Source organism: Vicugna pacos, chromosome 7 (genome assembly GCF_048564905.1).
Source record: "Vicugna pacos chromosome 7, VicPac4, whole genome shotgun sequence".
Classification (NCBI taxonomy): Eukaryota; Metazoa; Chordata; class Mammalia; order Artiodactyla; family Camelidae; genus Vicugna; species Vicugna pacos.
Window position 1 is genome coordinate 31,775,437 of NC_132993.1, and position 20,298 is coordinate 31,795,734.

The window sequence follows — 20,298 nt, forward strand, 5'->3', positions numbered from 1 at the left end:
GAAGGAGCAGAAGCTGCATGAAGTACAGTTTTTGAACTGACTTAAAAAATAAACTACTTTTTAAACAGAAGTTTCACAAAAATCAAGTTTAAATCAAACCACAACTTATTATAAAAATTAATCTTTCATATTCGAGTAAAATACATCCACTTATTTTAAATGTGTTTTGCAATTCCACTGTATACCTTTGAAATTTTGTTTTAGCCTCCAAGAATCCTTAAACTTCGCTACCATATTCTTTCATTTGACTATAATCTTGTTTCTCTATTTTTTTTAATAATGGAGAGATGATATCTGAAGAAGGAAAGACTATACCTACAGGCAGTTGGTTTAAATTTTTTCTTCTTTCTTTCCTTTGTCTTGTCTTGTTGCTTAAACACTTGAGAATTAAAATACCATCGAGAGAAAAAAGAAAGGGTATTCAGTGGCTGTTTCTCATAATTGAGATGAGACAGCATTATGACCCCCTTCAAAGCCTTTCCAAATTTTTAAAAACTAAAATTATTTACTCAGTTGATTGTAACTGCCTTTTCTGAGCCACAGTAATCCATCATGTGAATAAATATTTAGACAATATTTTAAATGTGTACGATGTACTTGACAGAATGCCACAGTTCCAGGCTGTCAAGTAAATACAATCTGATCAAAAACATTCTGCTTGTACAATAAAAGCCCAGCTAGAAACACAATAGTTCAGCCAAGGAGAGAAAACTGATACCTAGGAAAACCTCAAAAGTGGAAAGTGACCACCAATGACATAAACCATTGCAATTTTAAGAAGTTTTTAAAAGTTATTTTGGTTGAAGCAGACATCTTATAAAGAATGCATAGCTATCTTAGGCAGATATTAACAGAGTTTCTTAAAAATGTAATATTTGTGAATAAAGATGATATACCTATTTAATAAGCAACACTATGCAGCAGGAAAACAACCAACAGTGTAGCACTATACATACTAACAGGGAACAATTTCCAAGGTGCACTGTTAAGTAAAAAAAGCAGGATACATCAGAGTGTATGTGTTTATATCACCATCTGTGAAAAATGGACATATACAGATGCATACATGTTTATATGTGCAATTACTTCTAGAAAACACCAAGAAATTGGTTATTGTATTTGATTCTTGAAAATGGGAAACGGATAGTTAAGGCACTGATTCACAAACTTTTTCATGATTATGTATGTATATGTGTATATATGTATGTATCTCTGTCCCAGGCCCCACCCCGCTTTGCTGGGAGCTAAAAGCATGACTGTTGCTTCATACCCCTAAAGTAACTGACACATAGAAGGCTACAAGGTACTACGTATTACCTGTTTTCAATGCCTAAATTAAAATTGAACAAGTCGAACTGACCATTTAGAGTCTATCCGGAGAGAACAGGAACTTGACACAGCTACTCAATCTTTTGGCAGTGTAAAATTTCTTAAAATTAGCACCTGCTAGAAAATCTAAGTGCACATTAAATAATGCTCAAGTAATCTCTCAAGCTTTGTAATTTAAAAATGCTGCTGATTATAATATTTATAGAGTATACACCAAGAGTCCTCAAACCATGCACTGTTCCATGCACTGTTTCACCATGATGCATTTACAATATCCTAAGCATTTCAAACATTTAAAAGGAAATTATTTTTCTCACTCATGATAAGGGTACTAAAATTAAGTTAAATTTTATCCATTATTCAGTAATATTTTATTTTTAATTTATTTTAAACAAATACTTATATAAAGCAGGTAAGTCAAAAGTCTCAGTTGTTAGATTAAGAAGCTCCAGATGAAGAAAAAAAGAAATAATAAAGATCAGGGAGAAAATAAATAAAATATAGATTTAGAAAACAATAGAAAAACTCAAGAAACTAAGAGCTGGGTTTCTGAAAGAGAAAACAAAATCAACAAACCTCTGGCTGAGCTCACCAAGAAGAGAAGGGAGAGGACCTAAACAAACAAAATTAGAAATGAGAGAGGAAAAATTACAACTGATACCAAAGAAATACAAAAAACCATAAGAGAATACTATGAACAATACATGCCAACAAACTGGACAACCTAAAAGAAACAGACAAGTTTCTAGGAACACACAGTCCACCAAAACTGAATCAAGAAGAAATAGATAATTTGAAGGAACAATTACTAGAAATGAAGTAGAATCTGTAGTTAAAAAAACTCCCTCTAAACAAAAGTCCAGGGCCAGATGGTTTCGCTGCAGAATTCTACCAAACATAAAAAGAAGAATTTATATCAATCATCAACTTTTTCCAAAAGACTGGAGAGGAGAGAACACTCCCAAACTCATTCTATGAGGCCACCATTACCCTGATACCAAAACCAGACAAAGACACTACCAAAATAGAAAATTATAGGCAAATATCCTTGATGAATATAGATACAAAAATTCTCAACAAAATATTAGCAAACCAAATCCAACAACACATAATAAAGATCATATACTACAATCCAGTCAGATACATCCCAAGGTCACAAGGATGCTTCAGCATACACAAGCCAATGTGATACACCACATTAACAAAAGAAAGGACAAAAAACACATGATCATCTCAATAAATGAAGAAAAAGCATTTGATAAAATTCAATATCCATTCATGATAAAAAATGCTTACCAAAGTGGGTATAAAGGGAACATATCTTAATATAATAAACATTATTTATGACAAATCCACAGTCAACTTAATACTCAAAGGTGAAAAGTTGAAAGCCTTCCCACCAAAATCTGGAACAAGACAAGGATGGCCACTCTCAGCACTTCTATTCAACATAGTTTTGAAAGTTTTAAACATAGCAATCAGACAAGAGAAATAAAAGGAATCCACATTGGAAGGAAGAGGTAAAACTGTCACTAAATGCAGATGACATAATACTACATATAGAAAACCCTAAAGACTCCACACAAAAACTACTAGAGCTGATAATCAAATTCAGCAAGGTAGCAAGTTACAAGGTTAACATACAGAAATCTTTTGCATTTCTTTACACTAACAATGAAACATGAGAAAAGTTAAAAAAATCCCTTTTAAAATTGCATTAAAAAATACTTAGGAATAAACCTGACAAAGAGGTGAAAGACTTATACACTGAGAACTATAAAACATTGATAAAAGAAAGTAAAGATTTTAAAAGGAAGAAAATTTCCTATGCTCTTGGACTGCAAGAAGTAATATTACAAAAATGGCCATACTATCCAAAGCAATCTACAGATTTAATGCAATCCCTATCAAAATACCCAGGACATTTTTCACAGAAATAGAACAAATAATCCTAAAATGTATATGGAATCACAAAGACCCAGAACTGCTGAAGCAATGCTGAAGGAAAAACTACCAAACTTCAGACAATACTACAGAGCTACAGTAATCAAAACAGCATGGTACCAGCACAAAAACAGACATATGGATCAATGGAACAGAACAGAGAGCCCAGAAATAAACTACAATCAATTTATCTTAGACAAAGGAGGCAAGAATATACAATGGAGAAAAGACAGACTTCTTGCCAAACAGTGTTGGGAAAGCTGGACAGCTGCATGTAAATCAATAAAGTTAGAACACTCCTTCACACCATATGCAAGCAACACTGGATAGCTTCTATAGAGTGGTGAGTTTCATTAGTTTTATAGCCAGAGAGTAAGATAAAATAAACCTTGTGCCTGCTAGACTCGGTCAATTTGTCTATGTTCAGAAAACAACTCATTCATTTTTGGTGGTGGATCTGAACAAGATACTATGTAACTCTACTGTTTGTTGTTTAATAAATACATGTTAAATTAACATGCATTGATTCCTCTGCTTTACCACCCTGATAGCTAGAAAAATTCTAAATCTCATCTTGTATTTTGTTTTAACTTATAAGAATGCTCTGTTTATAGAGTCAATGAATGTTTACAGAACACGTGAGCAGATAAATGAATGAGTCACTCTATTCATCAGTACAAGCAATGGTAATTGGAGGAGGGTGTGATGGATGAAGCTTGAAAGGAAAAGAAAGGGGAAGGAATCAGGGATATTGCTTTAGGGCACGTCATTCATCAAAGGAATTTTATTTTCACACCTTTTATAATGAAATTTTGGCAGCATTTTTATAACAGACTTGAACAATATAAAGGTAAGAAATTTCAGGAATGCTAATTGTTAATGTGACACTATGATATAAATTTGTCATGGCATATAAGGAAAATGATAGTTACTGCCATTACTGTGTGTGACAGGCAGGAAAAACAATAGACATGTTACTTGGCAACAGGCTGAAACAGCATCATTATCACCAGAGAGTCATGGAATCTTCGAATTGGAAAGGATATTAAAGGTCATCCAGCCCAACAGCAAGCTCGCCAGATGGCCATCTAGCCTCTGCCTAACCATTTCTAATCATCACTGCTTTTCGAGGTAGCCAGTTAAATAGCTGAATAACCCTGGTCATTATAAGGCTCCTTAAATCCAAAAAAATCTAGCTATTTAAAACTCCTCCTTGTCCCTGAATGAGTATTCAGAATTTACGTAAACATCATCTGCTTCCTAGGTGGAAAAGTAGAGAGGGAATGGCACTGGACATGGTATCTGAGGATTTGGATTTGTGTCACAAATCAGCCACTTGTTAGTTTTTTCTTGGTCAATCATTTAACCTCTGAGCTTTATATATATATAAAATAGGGTTGTTATGGGGATCAACAAAGATACTGTATGTGATAGGGCTTTGAAATGATAAAATGTTAAAGGTACTATGTGTCATTCTAACAGCCTTTGTATCTTGAATATAGTTTCTGTTTCTCTTCTCTGGGTGCAAGCACAGTTATCTCTTATACTGTCATAGGGTTTTGTGCAGAGGGCAGGAGACACACCTAACCTGTCTAGACCAATACACTAATTTAGATCACTCCATTTTTAGGAGCAAGGGCAAACTATGAATGGAAACTAATTGTCAAGAGAATCTAATCATAGTGCTTTATAATATTACTCTGACAAATTATGCCTTTTAAAGTAGTACTAGAAAGCATATTTTCAAATGGCAAAAAGATTCTCAGTCATTTGGGGAATATTGTGGGACACAGCTTGAATCCTCCATCTTAGCTGAAAGTCGGCTTTTTAAAATAATAATATTTTATATTTTCTTTCAGAATGCTTTGTCCTCAAGGATACCTCAGAGTTACATTTAATTTTATCTTTCATTAACAGCAATACTTGCCAATACTACAGCCTATAAATGATTTCCTAACCAAAATGGAGAAAGGAAAAGAGGGGCACACCATTTACTGAGACCTGACTATTGGCCAGAAGAGAGTGTCTTGAGTTAAGGTGGGTCTAATAGAGCAAATGTGAGCCAATTCCTTTGCAAAATAATTTTTTTTTAGTTAACATAAATGATATAACACCATCTACAATTTAAGTTTACTTTTCCAGACTTTTCTACTTAAAATGGACTTTCTGGAAATTATTCTAAGTGTCCCTAGATACTTGAAATTTTATCCATCCCTTCATTTGAAATTCATAGCTTATATCCTTTCTAAGTTCTAATGATTCTTTGGAATTGATAATAACAGTAAGAAAACAGATATTTATCTATAAGTAATACTGTTTCTGAAATATTTGCGCTTCCTAAGCCTAAAATTGTCAACCAAAAGTAGAAGAAGAATCTGATTTCTTTCACGATTTTATAAAATACTGGTAAATTTCCTAAGTCATTAGCTGGAAAAACTCTAGTTTGAGGTACTCTTTCAGGAAACAAAAGAGCCTCGAGTCAGAGCTCCTTACAAGGCTCTATTTCCTCTGTTGCTACATAAGGAGCTTCACTTTTCACTGCTCCCCACAATTAGTGATGGCAAATCACTTAATGGTATTGGTGATTTTCTTCCTCACTTATGCTGCTCCCTGAGACTTTGCAGGGAGCTTTCTCACGTAACCCTGTGAGTTCTCAGGCTTCATTTAGTCTCCTGGTCTTGTACCTCTTGCCAGGGAAGGAAGAACAAATCATCCTATTGGTAAACAGGGGCCTCTTTTTTTACTTCTCATTTAATTCAGAACATAGATGGAAAAAAATGATTTATTGGGCCATGTAAGATATTCCCCGCCCAGAATAATGAAATGGTCTGCAGAAGTTTTCAACAGCAAGACTCAAATCTGTTTAAGAAACTGTAATGTTACCTGTCTTCAATATAATCCACTTTTCCAGCATAAATATTTTTGCAAAAAAATCTTACACAACGTGGTGTGGAAACTAAGTACACTGAGGAAAACACACCATTACAAGTCATAGAAAAGAGTGCTAAGGCATGGGATGTGTCTCAAGCCTGTTACAGGTGTGCCAAGATGCTGATCCCGTCTGCCCTCGGGGTGGGAAAAGGAGCCCAGGGCAGCCAGAGCCCTCAGGCCAGTCACCACCACCCACAAGTTAACCCGACCTTCTCTCCAAATACCATCACTCTTCCTGTGTGTCAGGCATGAATGAAGTTGCAAGGCACTACCACAGAAGTAGCAGCTGAATAAAGAAGGTTCACTGGGACAGCTTAGGTACCTGCCAGTGGCGTAGCAATCCCTAGTCAGAACGCAATGGGCTGCAGGTATAAAAGGATGGACTACTTCACTGTGGGTTAAACTAGAGAATTTTAACACAGTTCACCAAAAAGAAAATACTCTGGCAATTTTTCTGTGTCCCAAAATAAGTGTCTCCCTAGGCCCTCACTACTCGCCATGTAGAAATCAAGACACTGAATCATGAGGCACCCTAAGGACTCAAGCCAAGGGCAAACAGTTCACCTCAAGGGAGGAAACACATTTTTTTTCTGGGCAGATATTTGACTCCGCCTATTAGCATCACCTCTACTTGAATTTCAAATATGTAAATATAAAATAATTTTTATAATAACAATAAAACTAAGCTCATTGTCAGCTGGGCTCTGGAAAACTAAGAACTGCTGGAAACTAACTTTATATTATTTCTACGTGACAGAAGAACGCAGCAGAAGTCTGCAGGACTACACGTTTTGGAGCTCTTCATACATAAAGTTGTCATAGAAGCTGGATTTAATGTTCTTAGGCCTCAGTTACTTTATCTGTTCCTTGAGGATTGCAAAGCCAACAAAATCCAAATGCTGCTATAAGATAGGATGTGGTGAAAAAAGAAAAGAAATACTTTAAAATACTATAATACAACGGCAATGTTAAATAATGATTATTTTGCCTAAGGTTGTATTGTCAGAGGGTATCCGCTCAGTCACAAAAATACTAGTGAGTTGGGGACTCTAGCAATTTGCAGAACTTTAGTACACCTGACATACAAAAGGACGAAAAGTATCAGGAAAAGGAGCATGACATAATCACACAGCAGAATTTAAAGGAGTAAATATTCTAGTTTTATTTAATATGTTATATATAAAAATTCTTATTATGTTTTATAGCCTACATATCTGGGCAGGGCAAAAATATTTTACTAACTTCTACTGTGTAAGCATAATCAAATTTTAGGCTGTATCATACTACCTTTTATTCAAATCCTGAATTCTGTAAATAAAATGAAGCTAAAAATTGAGAACATAACTTAATCAATACAAGCTAGCTTTTTTTTTTTTTTTTTTGGAGCTTAGAAGAAAAGAGGCAGTTTTATTGCTTTGCCCAAAAGGGAGTCACAGCAGGCTAGCGCTTTCAAAACTGTGAACCCACCTTGGGGATGGGGTGAGGTGGTTATATGGCCATAGCTCAAACAATGAAGCGTTGACAACAATCAACAGAATCATTTTCTCATCAGAAGACTTAGAATGGCATCACGATGCCTCCAGGCAACCAATTCTGTAAAGGCTAGCAGTTAGATCTCTTCATCTCCTAAGCACTCAAGGTGTGGTCTTCTTGGTAATTTCTTAAATGGCAAAGTGCAGTTCTCCAATGAGGTAAGCTAGCAATGACATCAGTATTTAGCAGTTCTTCAGAAATTGAAAAAACACAGAGGAGGAAATAAAAGTTACTGTTCTAGGACACTGAGAGTGGAGGACAGACGAAAGTATCACAAATGCAGCAGAGTAATACATTGGTTGAGGCACACATTCACAGAAACCTTAATGTCTAGCAGCAATGAGACAATGTCAAAGGCCACATTCTAGCTAAACTCAGATGTTCCAGTTTCTCATGCCACTCGTGGTTGGTGTGTGTCACAGATAGGTGTAGCTTGTTTGGAGTTTTAGATTGAAAAGGAAGAGGGGAAATGTTAGATATATGAAAGACATTTAAGTAGTGCTGTGAGTCACAATTACCTATAAACCATCTTAAATACGTAGAGTGGCATATCTGTTCTCTAACAGATCAGTGATTTAAGGAGAGAATTAGACAAGAATTACTACGTGGGAAATGGCACATCAAATCTATGGGCACTTCCAGCATTTTGTTGATGAAATAACATGGATTTTGCAGGTAGCCAACTTTTTCAAAATCAGAGACAGACTTAAAACATCACAGATTTCTCTTTGATCTAATACATAACACCACTTGGGTCACTGACTCTACTGCTGTACTTATTTTAAAGTTCAAAGCTACTCTCAATTTGTATTTACCAACAAGCTATATATTATTAGATCATCTTTAAATTTCCCTTACATATTTTTCATCTGAGCAAGTAAAAATTTATTTCTCCCTCTTTGAGACTTTACTTTTAGAAAATGAAAGTGTGAAAGAAGCTGGGCAGGAAGTGAATACATGTTCTAAAACCTATACTGCACATAATAACAAAGAAAAAAATCTACAGCACACCTTGCAGAGCCAACAGCAGTGAAAATAGCATCTTTGGTTTGTTATTCTAGTTCCACTCAGATTTTCTTTGCCTATTTTTTTTAATTTTACCTTTATCTACAAAATAGGCTTTAGTCCTAAACTGGGGAAAAAACGGCACTGAAGATCAGAATCCTGAAACACAAGATTAAAATGCTTTTGTTTTAAGTTAAATTTCCAGTTGGTCAACAAATTAGCAGCAAGATTAAAAACAATAATATCTGATTCTAGTGAAAGTCAGTAAAATATGTGTTTCTAAAGGGATGAGAAATAACGTTCCCCCTATGTTCTGCTCCATAATTCTACCTTCAGAAATACACACGAATGAAATATTTAAAAATTGGACCAAAATATATGCACAAAAACTCAGTAATAGCTGTAGTTATAATAGTGAAGAACTGAAAGTAATCCAACATTATGGGAAGAATCTGGTAACTGTGGTGTATATTTATATATGGTATGTTATATACAGTCTAATGACCATCATATGGTCATTAAATGACACTTGGAGTTTATTTGACCTCAGAAATGTTCATGATATGTTAAATTAAAAATAAAATTATAGAGAGAGTTATATAGTATAGGAGATAAGACTTCTAGAATGGTGATGGGAGAAAGTAGTAGAAACTTCTCACTAGGAAGAGACATCTATTAACTGGTCAAAATTAACAAAGGCAATTATTAAAAGTCTCTGGAAAATCATCAAAAGATGTGTACCAGCAGAGGAACTTAACAAAGTGTACAAAAACTCAGTAAGAACAGTGGGGAGTCATGGATTTCTGGCACTCGTCCTCCACAGCTCTGCTTTCCAGAGGAGTAGCGGCCAGTAACACCGTCCATCTCCCCCAGCTTCCAGGTGGACTTAGACATTGGCGAGTATTGGCAATCTCCCTTTCCACAGCTCTGTACTGCAGAAAGCCTGCCCCAAACATGTGGAAGCAGCTGGGTGGTGGTGCCCCCCACCCACCCTCAACTCCCACTAGGCAGGGAAGATTCTTCGGGAAGGGCAGGAGTAAAGAGTGCAGCCCCCAACCCCACACAGCTCTGTACCACAGGGAAGCAGCTTCTGGGGGCTTAGCAACAGAGAGGTGGCTCCCAAACAGCAGTTAAAAAAAATTCCTCATTTCTCAGGAGCTAGATAACAAGCAAATTTCTTGTCAAATGAGTGAAGAAGAAAAGAGGAAAGGCGGAAATGGCAAGAGAAGGGGCTGGACAGAGCGGAAAGGAAAAGATAACAAAAAATTTTCAAATTTCATACTAAGCATATTTTGCTCCTCAAACATCAGAAGCCATACACAAGGTCTAGCGAGGGGAATGACATTATTGGATTTATGTATAGAATGATTATTCTCTAAATAGAGGAAAGATTGGTGGGAAAAGGTAAGGACAGAGAGCAGGTAAGAAATCTGGAGCGGGGACTGGATTAACAAACTGGAGAAAAGGCAGTGTCTATAAAGAAGAGTAGAGACAAAAGATATTCATCACGTGATCATGTAATTTATTGTCCAAAGGGTTCCCCGCAGAGGGAGAAGGGGGCATTCTTAGTAACTCCGGGACCAGGCATGCACTGGGCTGTCTGAGACACAGTGAGGCACCCGCCATGCCAGGGCTTGGGTAAGAGAAACCCTTGGACTGTTTCTTTCTAGAAGCCCTCTTTTGGTGGTCTTTCCCAGCTTCATTTGGCTTCAAATAACACCTACATCTTAACTTACAAATGTTGCTCTACAGCTCACAGCTTTGCTCCAAACTCCAGGTTCCTGCACCCAGTTGTCTACTTAATGCCCATAATGAGACGTCTAACAGATCTCTCAAACATGTCCAAAATTTAACTTCTGATGCTTTCCTACAAAACCTGCTCCCTCTATGGTGTTCCTCAACTCAGAAAGAGGAAATATCATTCTGTCAGTTTTCAAGCAGAATCCTTGAGTCAACCTAACTCCTCTCTGGTCTTCAAATGCCACATTCAATCTGTCAGAGAAACCTGTTGGCTAAATCCTCAAAATATATCCAGAACTTGATCCCTTCTCTCACCTCCACTACTACTCCTCCTCCTTTTGTTCAAGTTACCACAATCTCTTGTTTGGATTCTTGAAATAAATTTCTAACTGGTTTCATCCTTCTCCCTTCCCTGCCTTCACCCCTACCTCTCTCCAGGCTATTTTCACACAGCAACCAGAGTGAGTTTGTTGAAAGGCACATCATATTGTGCGACTCACCTATTCAAGGGTCCACAGTGGTTCTCAAGGCCCTGTGTTCTCCATCCCTCAATCCCCAATTCTATCTCCGACTGTCTTTGCCCTTCTTTGCTTTTTCTGCACGAGCTGCAAGGGCCTGCCTGCCGTTTCTCAAATTTTAAGACCACTTGCATTTTGCTTTCTCTCTGCCTTGATATGCCTTCAGCCCTTTCAGATCTTTGTGTAAATGCCAACTTTTCAATGAAATCTTCCTTAACCATCCTATTTAAAGTTGCAAACCCCACTCCATTTCTCTCTCCACACACACACACACACACATCTTTTTTGTTTTATTCTTCTCTATGGCACTTCCCATCACCTCACATTCCTTATCTTTTACTGATTCATTTTATTGTTGGCTACCCTTCATGAGACATAGTCTATATGAGAAAAGGGGGTTTTGTGCGTATGGTTCTGCTGTACCCTCCGTACCTAGAGTGCATGAGAAGAAACAAGTGAATGAATAATTGAACGAAAGAAGAAGGTTTCAAGGTTGCTTCCAAGCTTCTGGTTTATACAACTGAATAAATGATGATGTCAAGACAAAGACTGAAGAAGAAAAAAATAGGAAAATCAGGATTGTGTATTTTAAAATAAGATAAAACCGTATATAATTGTATAGAAATGTCAACTTCACTGATGTTAATACATTTTAATAGATCATTCTGCAGAAAGCAGGGATAATTTTTGGTCATGGCAAGTTATGATTTAGTATTAGTTTAACGAAGCTCACAAAAATTAAACTATTTCCCTTTCTAGGAAGGCATATGATAAAGCCTAACATCTGCACAGCTATGCTACCCAAGAAAACTGTCCAGCTTTATTTTAGAAAGTATTTACTTTAGAAAGTAATGAGCTTATTTTCCACATATAAATCATATAAAATATGTAATACGCCTTGCCACCTAGCCCCATCCTGCAGGTATTAGACAATGCTGCCAGGTGACCCCGGAGACAGTTACAGAAGAGGACAAGTGCAACACCTCTGAGTGAGCATCTCTCTGTTGGAACTCACACGGCTCTGGAGAATTTTCACAATTTCACCCCTCTTTATGAGAACAGATGATAATTCTAAGAATCTCAAGGTAGACCAAGTTTTTAATGTGCCTCTATTTTAAGAGTAAACAGGGGAAAGTCCTTAGTTCCATGATCAGCTTGTCAATTCTTGTTCGAAACTGTAAAATTACCTTTCCTCTTTCCACACCTCTTTCGGTAGCAGACTCTACTGTTGTAGTTGCAATATTCTAGGGGAGTGAATGATTTAAGAAAAATCACTAAAACTGCCCCAATAACCTTTTCCAAAAAGGTTACTTAGATGTTGTTTTTGAAGTGGATGTGTGTGTGTGTGTCTCTACGAGTTTGCACATGCGTGGGCTTTTTTTGAGGAGGTGGTATTCATTAAGAAGTAAAGTTAAAAGGACTTTAAAATTTTAGATGGTCAAACAAAATCAAGATCTTTCCAATTTTACTCAATATAATGAAGTCTTAATAAAGTGTACTTTGTAGGGTACTGAAGCAAATGGACTCTTCTATACCGATGGGGATAATTACAGTATAAGAGCTTCACAGACTAGAAATTCTAACACAGCCTTTTATCAAAAGCAGTCACTCTACCTCAGCCTGACAGTTAACAACATATGATCTGATAAACAAATACGTTCACACAGAACAAAAGTGCCATTAAAGGCCAAAACTGTCAACACAAATTCCATTCTTACAAGAGAAAAAATACATAAACTGTTGATCACCTCTGGTTGTCTTAACTAGCATGGAGGTTGTCATGGTAACATTTCTGCGAAGTTCACAGTGATGAAATACAAACACTTCCAGTTTAATTGCTATTAGGTTTAGCATACCAGAGTTTATTTATACTCAGTGTGCATTATGATAAAATGTAGTAGAAATAAAGCTTATAATGATCTAGCATAGCAATGCCAACATTTCCTTTTAAAAAATTAAATGAAAATGAAATTCAATGGCAGTTTAAAATTTTTCCCAGAAAAAAATAAATACTCAATTTTCTCAAATACCTACTGTGATGTTTTTGTACTTTTTCCATAGTTGATGATTTATTAAAAATATTTTTGTATTTTTACTTCTACAGCATGTGTTTTACCAAAATACCTCCTTCACACACTAAAATAAAAAAGCCCACAAAATATGTTTAAAAAAAAACTCTCAGAATGGCAGACATTTAAATGTTCTAAGTTACTTTTTCATATCAAGGATATGCAATTATTAACATTGAAAAGAGGAATTTTGTTTCATTTTATGGTTATAAAATAGTAGGAATAATTTGCCAAAATTTTCTTTTTCTCAGCTATTTCCTTAAAACGAAAAGAAAATCTACAAAAATTCTGAGAAAAAATAACATCATAGGCATGTATACAAAATAACATGTTAATGGAATTCAATTCAATAGATACTTAATTGTGCAGAATTTTTAACAGCAAATCTTTCTGATGTGTTCTAGAGGCAGATTTTTCTAAAAGTTCGAACAAAGTTTTTTTGTTTGTTTGTTTCCCCCTCAAGAGAAGTATTTAGGTTTCCTTTTACTACATTTTAATGACATTCAAAGAATATACTTTAAGATTTAAAGTAATTTTTAAAGATTTTATTAAATGCCTAATATGTGCCCCACAGTAAGATAATAAGGAGGTAGGATACAAGAGGAGAATAAGATAATTCCTGCCTTGACAAAACTTAAATTCTAGTTAATGACAGAAAAGCAATTACAGAACACCACAAAGCAAAATACAGTTAGGGACAAATTATGAAGATCAGCCTATATGCTAGAGCTAATTAGTAGTAAAATAGAAATGGACTGGCATAGGTTTCCAAGTTTTCACAGACAAAGTAAGATCACATGATCTTGCAGTTATTATACATCACCAAATTAAAGGACACTTGCTTGGAATATTCCAAAAACTCACACATGAGTGGTAAAATCGCAATCTTACTATAATTTTCTAAGAACACTTTTTTTCAGTCTCAAGTTACGTGCCAGTCAAAATAAGGTCTGCCATTTGGCACTGACTCAGGATCGTGCAGTGGCTCACAGACTGCGAATCTGCAGTATCATTTCATTAGCTAATCATCAATGTGTGTGCTTATGGCAAAGATGCACAAACTAGTTGATATCAACTGTGTTGCCAGGTCTCAGTAAACTGCAAGCAATACACATAAGATAATGATACTATCCTGGCTCACTAACAATAAAATACAGGGCTTGCAGTTCAAATCTTTGGACTTTAGTCTGGAGTTTTCCACTAAATACCTATGTAAACTCAGACAACTCACTTATTTCTGTAACATTCAAGTAAGAATGTTGTGCAATGTTATTCCTAAGGTAACTTCTTGCTCGATAATTTTAACAGAGTGCTCACTTCCTCCCCACCTTTCTGAAAAGGACAAATGAGAGTGGAAGATGTGATGCCTCTAGTATAACCAAGCCAAGAGGGAAAGGTTCTGGCAGCCATAGGTCTAAGGTATTTCAGACAAGGGAAGCACAAAGAACAGTGTGTGTCTGTGCGTGCGCGTGTGCACACATGCGTGCGTTTAATGTCCTAATAAGAAATGGAGAGTATGAAAAGGGACATAAGGTTAAAATGCTACAAAGAAAGAAGACATTTCAGAATACTAGAGAATCTTTACAATATTATGATTCTATATTTGGTTGTCTGAAAATTAAGGATTTCCCCCAGAGGACTTTTAACTGGATTTTCATCATCAGAAAGCATTTAAGGAATGCCTAATTATAAGAAGTGCTACACAAAAAGATGTACATAGTGATGGCCCTTGAGTTTCTGGGCTTTTTAAATCTAGGTCAAACAACACAAAAATGAACATGTTCAGGACCATACAGATAATAGATTAAATATATTTCACCCAGAAATTTTTACTAATTCAATTTTCAGAGTGTTTTGATCCCAGACTAATGAGAAATCTGAGGGTAAAAAGAAATTTTCAGAACTAAACAAAAAATGAAGTTTTAAAAAGTAAGTTAATAATAGAATATCTATACTGAAAACATGAGAAAGGCTAGGTCTAAAAATCTGGTTCATAGACAAGAGGTGGGTCATTTCAGGCAGAGAAAAGAGCTTTACAAGAGTCTATTTAATAGGAGTTTATATTCAGATAAGAGTTGAATTCTGAAGTTGAATTCCCTGTTCTTAATGACTACATTTCTTTCATTTCAGGGTAATACTGAGCCAAGACCAACCACAGATGATTATGTTAATTAAAGTAAGAGAAATGCATTGATTAGGAGTTGGAGAAAATCCCCTAGGTTTGGTTCCACATTAAAAGTGAGGTCTTTTCCTAACTCTGATGGTAAAACAGCAGTGATTGTTGAAATACCCTTAAACTTTAAAAGGTATAAAAGAGCAAACAAAGCACAAGGGAGTTTATCACATGCAATTCTCTTATCATCATTCTACCCAATTTAATCATTAACCCAGTGGCCTGTCCCTAATATTCCAACGTATGCAAATAGCTGTGTCATGCACCTGTCAATTTTCACTGCTAAAACCAGTTATAAATTTTATACCATTACTACTTTATTACTCATGAAATATTTAACAAGGAATGTGTTCATTTTATTTACCTATTTTTTATTTTTATTTGCCAGTACTGACTAAACATATGCAGCTACTGTGAAACATTGAATAAGGACAACTCTGGAAAAAGTAAGAGGGAAAGGAACAGTAGGGGAAAATCACGATTTAAAATTCTCCTTAAATCACAATGAAATTATAATCACAAATAGTCACACGATAGAACATCTTGAGGTACCACCTCCACTGATCTCTATATAGTGGAAGAAAGCAATAAATGTTCTAAAGATAAAATTCATAAAACTTTTTTTGTTTGCATGTTCTACTTTGTTGTAATCATTTCTATCTATTTTATCAATTCAGTGACTTCTTAGTGTCTTTATGTTATCTGGATATTAAAAAATGAAAAGCTCTGATATCATTTACAATTGTTCACTGACAAGTAAAATCAACTGTTGATGAGTTTCATCCTTTTGAATTCTACATCTTTTATGTATCATTATGGGATAGGTCTATCCCACCCAAAATAAATCTTAGGCATTGTAGCAGACCCACTCTAAGACAGTCCCCATCATCTCCACATCCTGGTATTTTTGCCCTTATATAATCCTTTCTCCTTGAGTGTGGGAAAGACTGCTGACTTGTTTTTAACTAAGCCGGTCCACCAAAAATGATGGGATAACACTACCATGATTATGCTACATAAGCCTGTAATTCCCATCTTGCTAGCAGACTCTCTCTATTGACCCTCTCTCTTGTTGACTTTGATAAAGCAGGCTTTCATATAGAGATCCACATGGCAGGAAGCTGAGAGCTGCCACCAGTCAACAGCCAGCAAGGAACTGAGGCCCTCAACACAAGGAACTGGATCCTTCAAAAACCATGTGAGATTGGAAGTGGATCCTTTCACAGCTGAACCTTCAGATGAGACTTCAGCCCTGACTGACACTGTGACTGCAGCTTGTGAGGGACACTGAAGCAGGGTACCCAGCTAACCATGCCCAGATACCTGACCCAAAGAAATTATGAGATAATAAATGTGTTCTCCTAAGCCACTAATCTGCACTAATTCGTTACTCCACAACAAACAACTCACATAGGTGCCAGTAAAAAAGTAAAAGAGATTTGGGGAGAGGGAATTGAAAGCATCTAAAAGACCTGCTTAAAAGGGTAAGCCAGAAAGTTATTTTGTTTTATCATTTCAAGACGACATGCATAGGAATATTTGACTTATAATGTATTCTTCCATGTAGTTTCCTACTTATCCAGACTAACCCAGGCTAAACCAATTAGTGTTTGAATATTATACAGCTGCCAAGGTGCTAGACTTAGGAACTTTCACTAAAATGTATGTCCCTTCATGACCAAGTTATTCTAAAAATCTATAGTCATTTCACCGTAGCACATGCCCACGTGTCACTACACGAACTGTACGGGTTATTATACTATTTAATAATGACTGCCAAGAGTTTTAGTTGCTAAATCCAACATCTAAGTCAAAATAATATTGCAACAGAATAAACTAAGGGAGAGATGTTTTATATAAAAGCCTTCTATAGTACCACATTTTGTGAAAACAAAAGTATTTAAGAGGAGTGCATGCTAATCTCACTGCAACTATGTATTTGTACACACACATCTGTACAGACCACATTTATATCACATAAATTCATACTGACAATGTGTGCTACTATATGTTTGAATATTTATATAAATTAAACTATTAGGCATCTATACATTATTCAAAACTCAGGCAAGTGCCATGTCTGTATTTTTTTCTGAAGCTCAGAACATTCCTATAGGCTGCTGATGATCTATTTAACACTTAATTCATTTGGTTTACATTATACTTACCTATTTATACATGTATCTTTCTGATTATATTTTAAGCTCCTTGAGAGCACTACCATGTCCTCCTCTTCTTTAAATTCCCCAAAGACTTAGTATAGTACCATCCTTGCATGCAGAGGTTTTTAAAAGAATTCATATGAAATTCAAATTAGCTGTTATTTCTTATTATTCTCACTAAAGAAAGGTAACATTCTTCACCAGAACCAAATGCCTTTTGTCTGATATGCACAATTTTCATAGTACATATAAATGAATGTTTTATTGAATAAGGGTAACAGTGTGATAGGCATGTGCACAAGCTGGCATGTTACCTATCTAAGACCAAGAAAGGGAACTCTCTACTGGATAACCTGCTCCAAAATTAAACAGTGATAGGGCTTTAACAGCCCCTACAGCTCAATATTAAAGAAACAAACAACTCAATCAAAAAATGGGTAGAAGACCTAAACAGACATTTCTCCAGTGAAGACATATAGTTGGCAAACAAGCACATGTAAAGATGCTGAATATCACTAATTATTAGAGAAATGCAAATCAAAACTACAAGGCATCACCTCACACTAGTTGGAACAGCCATCAACAAAAAGTCTACAAATAATAAATGCTGGAGAGGGTATAGAGAAAAGGGAACCCTCCTACACTGTTGGTGAGCATGTAAATTGCTGCAGCCACTAAGGAGAACAGTATGGAGACTCCTTAAAAAACTGAAAAACAGAGTTACTATATGATCGAGCAATCCTAATCCTGGGCATATATTCAGAGAAAACTCTAATTTGAAAACACACATGCACCCCAATGTTCACAGCAGCACTATTTACAATAGCCAAGACATGGAAGAAACTTAAATGTCCATCTACAGATGACTGGATAAAGAGGATGTGATGTATGTGTGTGTGTATGTATGTGTGTGTGTGTGTGTGTGTGTGTATACACACACACATATATATATTATATATATTTATATATATAATATATATATACACACACACATACATACTCACACACTACTCAGCCATAAAAAGGAATGAAATAGTGTCATTTGCAGCAATATGGATGGACCTAGAGATTATCACACTAAGTGAAGTAAGTAAGACAAAGAAAGACAAAAATCATATGATCTCACTTATACGAGGAATCTAAAAAAAGTGATACAAATGAACTTACTTACAAAATAGAAACAGACTCACAGGCATAGAAAACAAACTTCTGTTTACCAAAGGGGAAAGGAGGAAGCAGGGATAAATTAGGAGTTTGGGACTAACAGATACACACTACTAAACAACAAGGACCTACTGTATAGCACAGGGAACTATATTCTATACCTTGTAATAAACTATAATGGAAAATAATATGAAAAAGAACATATTTATATATATATGAATTATTTTTTTTGCTTTTGTTTTACCAGAAACTAACACAACATTGTACATCAACTATATTTCAATTAAAAAAATACAGGGAAAAAAGTGGTTGGGCTTTGTTTCTGTAGGGAGACAGTTTAGTGGGGAGGAAGGTTAGGAGTTCAGATTCATTGAACACCAGGGATCCAAGCTACAGTGAGGCTTTACAGTCTACAGCAACATTAGATAACACAGAGAAGATTTCTAGAGAATTAGGCTTCTCAAAGGGTTTTCAAGATTTTTGAATTCTCCACAGTCATCATTTATTACTCCCTCTCCTGGGAACTTCCAGGCCTGGAAGTCCAGGGTCCTTTGCTGCCACTATGGGTTCACGTTTTAGATCAATATAATACTGATAAGCTGTAAGCCAAGTCCAGTAGAGAAGATTCACATTCTAATTAAGCAGGCAATTATTTAGGAAGATGGAATAACATTCTCCAGTCATTAACTTGCTATTGTATTGAGTCTGCATATTGACTAGGAAAAAACATGCATTTCTCACTTTTTAAAATACTGAATGAATTAAAAGATTGTTGACTACATCACTGGGCTATACAATAAAATTCCAATATGAGAGCCATTCATTCACTTGTCCACTCATTTAATCAAATTTTTATTTAGTGCTAGATATAAGGCAACGTGATAGATGCTTTAAAAAAATTTAAATACTGGATCATGCAGGTTTAGTGCCAGAAATCCACAGTCTGACTCAAGGCTGAGTCTATAAGATTTCATGATTGAAGTCAGCAGTGGCTAAGAGCCCAAAATTAGGGATTAGACCTGGATCTGAGTTTTGACTTCACTACTGATTAGTTGTGCATCACAGTTGTGTGAAAGAGTTATTTTAATGTTTATATCCTTGTTTCCTTATCCATAATACATTTGCCTCAAAGAGTTGTGGTGAGGATTAAAGTAATCATGAGTTACAGCAATTATCAACAACATACAAGATAAAGATGACAATATAATGCTGAGAATGATGATGCAGAAGAAGACAGAGAAGGAAAAGAAGGAGAGGACGTAGAAAAGGAGGGAGAATGGGGAGAAGAGAAAGAGGAGGAGGAGGAAGAGAGAAAGAAGAAAATGTATCCGTTTTCAAAGCTGCCTTTAACAGGACAAGCAGAGTCTCACCTCACTGACTCTCAACGTACCACTCGGCCTTGGACAAAGAAAGATCAAATACAGTCCCTGATCAGGAAGATCTCAAGTCTATTGGAAAGCTGATCCATAACAACAGATTGTGTCATGTTACAACATAGATTAAAACAGAGTTCTTTGGGAGCTTAGAAAGGGCAACATACTAGTGCAACCAAATAACAAATAAATCTCCAGATATTACAAGAAATCCCAGGAACTCTGGGGGTCTACCCTAAAAAATAACTTGGATTTCAAAATTAAATTACAGAATGGTTTTTAACATCATGCTTTGATCCTCATGAGTAGAATAAAAGTCAATTGCTTTTAACAGGCTAGTTATTATATTATCATTTT

General features: G+C 35.7%; 1 protein-coding gene and 1 long non-coding RNA gene across 9 annotated transcripts in view; one reads left to right on the forward strand and one right to left on the reverse strand.

Annotated features, from left to right (window-relative positions):
* Positions 1-20,298, reverse strand: part of FOXP2 (forkhead box P2) — a 498,059-nt gene that overhangs the window by 445,606 nt on the left and 32,155 nt on the right. The gene's annotated exons all lie outside the window — the stretch shown is intronic.
* Positions 4,328-16,564, forward strand: LOC140697548 (uncharacterized). Of its 2 annotated transcripts, none has more exons than XR_012074693.1 (6): positions 4,328-4,404; positions 5,191-5,310; positions 11,910-12,085; positions 15,200-15,245; positions 15,631-15,688; positions 16,330-16,564. It is a non-coding gene; the product is annotated as an uncharacterized lncRNA (long non-coding RNA). The 2 variants fall into 2 exon arrangements; XR_012074694.1 differs by having other exon boundaries at positions 16,333-16,564.